The sequence below is a fragment of the Zea mays genome, chromosome 6 (assembly GCF_902167145.1).
Source record: "Zea mays cultivar B73 chromosome 6, Zm-B73-REFERENCE-NAM-5.0, whole genome shotgun sequence".
Lineage (NCBI taxonomy): Eukaryota > Viridiplantae > Streptophyta > Magnoliopsida > Poales > Poaceae > Zea > Zea mays.
In genome coordinates, this window is record NC_050101.1 from 58,955,256 (window position 1) to 58,960,910 (window position 5,655).

Sequence of the window (5,655 nt, forward strand, 5' to 3'; positions counted from 1 at the left end):
CTCCATCTTTGTGGTCAATGCATCAAGGCGTGCCAGGAGTCGAGTGTGGCGCGAGTCGCCGTTTGAGCAAGGTCAAGTTGGTTGAAACGCTCGGTCGTCGAAGTGATCGTTGAATCAAGCCGTTCATGCATCGTCCTAATGTCAGCAGCAAGTCCATCAACTTGTCCCCGTACTTCCTGCAACTGGGCATCCACCATGTCGTGTGCTCCTGCCATAGTTAGCGCAAACACCAAAACACCAAAAGGAGAAAAAACCAACGACAAAAACAGGGGTGTACTGCTCACAAGGCACTCACACTAGTGCTGTTATCAAGTTCTTATCCATTCTTACCAAGCCACAGTGGTGAACTGCAACCAATAGGTGGAACCGGTGAAAGATTGGATGAGCGATTGCCTGGAGAAACAGAAACCTTCTCGTCGTAGAAATATGTGGAGTTTTGGGTAGGCTGCACTCAAGTCAAGGATTAGCACGATCAAACAATAATGTAAAGTTGAATTATAGTGCAAAACACGAAACTATATTGCTGGCCACAAGTGTAAAGGACGGATGGAACTAGCAGAATGACAGTACCGTAAATATTGTACTAGTGATGCCAAAAAGGCACTAGTAGTAATCACAAGTGATTTTGTTTTTCTTTTTTGTATGATTTTTTGATATTTTTCTTAGCACAAGAAGCAACAAAATAGGAGCTACACGAAGTGTCACCTAAAACAGAAATCAGATGTGGTCTATAGAAAATCAGGAAGTTCTCTGAAAAGCGTGCGAGAACTTTGATGAATTTTTTTCTTTATTTTCCTGAATTTTTTTGACAATTTTGTCGAACCCCAAACAGACCATAGGTCAGTTTGGCCGGCCTCAGAATGGTGTCAACAAGCTCCTGTAAAAATTTCAGAATTTTTGGACACCCGAGCGAAAAGTTATGCCCATTTTACGGAAGGTACCTCAAGTGATGTTTTAAAAACGACCGGGATGAAACAACCGTATCCTTTCTCCTTCGTTTTCCTTTTTTTTGTTTCTGTTTTTTTAGTAACCGAAGGAGAAAAACAAGGAGGCGGCTGTTGACTCGGTTTGTTTTTTTTCTTTTTTTTTTCTAACCGAAGGAGAAAAACAAGGAAACGCCCGTTGACTCGGTTTGTTTTTTCTGTTTTTTTTACGTAACCGAAGGAGAAAAACAAGGAAACGATGTTGACTCGGTTTGTGGCGTGATCAAACGGGAGATGGTGGCGGCGCTAGGGTTTGAATGGTGGAAGAACACAATGCAACCAGCAACAAATGACGCGAAAGCACACAAATTCAACAATGCAGATTATTGAAAGAAAGTGCGAGGCTCAAAAGGGTGCTGGGATAAGATCTATCCTGAATTTTTATGTGGTTTTGTGGACTGTAGGAAAAAAAACGCTCGATAAACTCACCGATCAACCTGGAAATCTGATACCAATTGATGTAGCTGAGGTGCCCGATCTTTCGGCGAGTAGAGATAATTCCGATTTGGCGGAAGATGACCCTTGAGATCCGACTACGACGAGCAAGCCCGAGGCGCCAATGCAATCGCTGAACCAACTCCCTGTGGTTACCGACCTTGCTGATGCGAGATCGGCCTGATCACGAAGATCGTTTCCTGTGCGCAATCGAAGAACGAACAAGAAAAAGATGCGAGCAATCTAATCTATTACTCGAGGGTGGAGTTCTGAATACACGAAGACAGCGCAGATTTGCGCGTATTCGAGAGTAGCTAAGGCTAACGTAAAACAAAACTCGAAAATAAAGGAGGCGCAGCTCCTGGATAAATAGAGGGGGCGCAGCCCCTAGGGCGGCCAACCCTAGGTCATGCACTATGGGCCGCAGTTGGGCTGGTCGTCTATTCTTCTGGGCCCTCATTCTTCAGTAGCATGACGAAGTTAAGATCTCTGGCACGGGCCCGAATGATTGGCTCAGCTAATGAAGAAAGTGGCGCTTGATGTGGAGGTGCTGCTGGTGTAGTCGTACTCATAGTGATGTCCTCATCTGGTAGGAAATTCCCGCCCGACCAACGTTACTGGTATACGGAAAGCTACTTCCTTAGTAAATATTCGTCCCCCAGGTTAGTGGATAATATATCCCTCCCTTGACTCAGTGCAAGGAATGCAATGTTTCTCCACAAAATTATTGCTTATGAAGGTATGTGATGCACCAGAATCGAAGAGGATAACTGCTGGGTAATTGGCAACAAGGAACGTACCCATCATCACCGGTTCGCCCTCCGGTGTTGTAGCCACTTGGGTATAATAAATTCGTCCAGTTATCTTGAAATTCTTGCCCGTTGAAGTATTAGCCGTGTTCCCCTTTCCTTGGTTGGGGTTCCCATAATTTTGCTGAAAATTAGTTTTATTTTGCTTCGGGTATGGGCAGTCCTTGATGAAGTGTTCAGACTTTCCACATTGAAGCAACCAGTGGAAGAACTGGGAAGAGCGGGGAAACGAGTACCAGGGGCACTTGGCTGGTTAGTAGGAGCGGGGGCAGTAGTGGGACGAATAAAGACAGGCTGATTGAATGGATATGAAGGTGGGCGAGGCGAAAAATAATTTTGATTAAAAGGTCGGATCACCAACCTGGTTCTCTTCTCAGGCCCTTGATTTGACCTTTCATGTAATGCCCAAAATTTGTATAAGAATAATAATAATAATAATAAATTAAAAATATGAAGAGATAAAATAGTAAATTCAGATATCTCAAATTATACTTAAGTGTGAAATTTGAGGACTGAATTTTTAAAACTAAGAATTTTTTTAGAAAAGATAGAAAAGTTTTCTGTTCAACTAAATAATTATGCACAACATCAAATGATGTACTATAGGCATTTTATACTTATGGATATGTGGTGAAACATTTTTTTAATAAAGAGTCATAATTTAAATTTGGGACCTCAAAGCATTAATGAAAATAAAATAGAAAATAGGAAAGGGGATTTACTGGAACTATCTATTTCTTCCATAAATAAATAACAAGGAGAAGAGTAAATAATTATTTTTGTAAACAGTAGATGTTATAATCACATTAGTGTTAACTTTGACACGTGGGAATTTGAAGTTTAAGTAGGAGCTACTTTTTACTATTTGTTTTGGATCACTTAATTAAAGAAATGAACTAATTAAATATGAATAAACTTAAAACTTTGCATCATGCTTGATATTATGATTATGCATGATAACTTTGACCCTAAGTTTGAATTTCAAATTCGAATTTGGAATGGAAAATAAAAATAGAAAATGAAATCTGAAAAGGAATAAAAGAAAAAAATGAACTCCTGGCACTTTGGGCCGAATTCTATACTTTCAGCCCAATTCTACCTCACCCGCACGGCCCAACTCCGTGGTGGGCGCGCTGCTCCTCGCCAATACCACTGACCGGCCTGCCCCACTCGCCAGTCGCATGTCCCCGCCTCGTCTGGCGCACTCGCGCACGGACCTCACCCTCGCGCGCGAGCCACTGGCGCTGACACCGGGTCCATCGGCCATTCCCTCGCACGCCCGCCGTTCCACTGCCGCATGGACCCACGTCGCTGTTTCTCTTCTCCGCTCCGTAGAAATCACCGGCCAGCGTAACCATGTTGGTGCGATCCTTGCGGGCGCCGTACTCAGTCAACGTCCCATTCGAATCGGCCGCGGCCGATGCACCCTGACCTCAGAGTATAACAGACTGGCCTGTGGACGCAAGGACCTCGCCGAGCTGACCTCATAGCCACCGCATTCGCCAAAATTTGCTCACCGGCCACCGCAATCACGTGCCCTGCCCCTAATTAACTCGTCGAGCCATCACGACCTCCTCCATCCTCGTCCTCGCTCGCGTGCGCCCCGTTACCGGAATCACCGGGCCACCGGACACCAAGACCACCACCGCGCTGGCCCAGGTGTGGGGATTTTCCGCCGCCGCCGTTGATTCACCCTTGGACAGCTTCTCGGTGGCGGCAATCAGTCCCCGGTGCACCAGTGGGTTCCGCCGTGGGCGTTGGACCAACTTCCGGGTCGGATTCGTTGGCACATTGACGGCAATTTCTCGTCGTCGTCTTCCCTACGCCGTGTCTTCGCCCTGTACGTGGCCGGCCGCAACCAAGCATTAACTCTCGGTAAGAAGCCTTCCTATCGATTCGCCTCGTCTTCCTCTGCGCGTAGCACGAGTTGGTATAGGATTTGGGGCCCTGTCTTCGTCGGGCGGGGAGCGCCGGCGGGATTGCTCCGCCGTGGAGTGCTGTTCGGCCCGCTCAGCCGCGTCAGTTTGGGGAAGAAGTGTGCGGACCACTGATCTTGATACGGACGGTGGTGATTAGATGATGACACAAAGTTTCACCGAGTGGTTTGTGACCGTTGATCTGATCGCGTACGTGCAGGATTAGATCGCTGTGTGTACCCCTTCGTTCTTTTGATCCGAGACGTTGATCGGCGATCCGATGGGTTGGATTGGATCATGCCTTAATAAAACCCACGCTGTTGGATCTTTATCCAATGGTGGCTGTTGCGTACCCGTTCAGTGGAGTCCTTGTCTCATCTGAGCCACCCATTTAAGATCAGACGACCAATGTTAGATCATAACCCTTCGGCCGGGTGATCTTGCAATTGAACCCCTGTGGTCTCTATGAATTAACCCGCTGTCCACGCAGGGGGCGCTCTGTGTCTTAGGAAGGTTTGCACCAGAGCCCCTAAGCTTCTCTGAAATTAGTGCGCAGTCCAGTCAGTGAATAACACTTATAAAACCATTTAGAAAATGATTTGTAATGTAAAAATAATTGTAGGAAATTATATAATTTATAGAAAATTCATACTAGCTTCTTTTTAATCCATTCCAGTTTCTATAATTTTGTATTAATATTGTTTAATACTTAGTGTCTCTGTTTTGACATGAGAACAGTGATAAAATTGATCTCCTAACTAATCCTTTGCGAGACACATAGAATATTCAGAAAATCATAAAACCTTTGTTTTAAATTCGAATTGACTCGTTCCAGTTGCGTTAGTCTCGTACAAGTATTTACTACGCAGTAACAACATTTATTATACCATATCTTATTCTTTTTCTAATTAGATCTTTATTTAATTTATGTTGGTTAGTCTCGTTAAACTGCTTATCATTATAATCTACTAGAATATGATCTATGGTTAATTTATAACTTAGATTAAAGTTGAAATAGTTATTTATAGAGTAACCTCTCGTATGATTTATATTAACCAAATTATAATATAGTTTAATATTTTAATCACACAGATCTTCTATAAGATCATAACTCTTTAATTGTAACTCCGATCTTAGTAGTTCTCGATCCCACGATCTCGTTGCGACGCGTAGATTATTATTATTCAGTTTGTACTTATGGTTGGTGTGATGTTAATTTTGTCTATACCATGTCTGCTTGTATTGCTATGACTAGCAGTGCAGTCACGAGGATCCGAAGAATCACCCTGGTACCTGGAATCTCAAGTCCCAGGCAAGTTGTGCCCTTGATCACTTCCTTTTACCCATTCATGTTCTTATTAATCATAACGATCTACATAGGTTAATTTTGATGGGACCCAATAGGTTACCCTAGATCTTGACTATCTTTATACCTTGTTTCACCACTGGTTTTACTACTAAATTTTTGGGTAGTACATGCTTGTCGGCGTTTTGAGACCGGGGGGTCCCTGG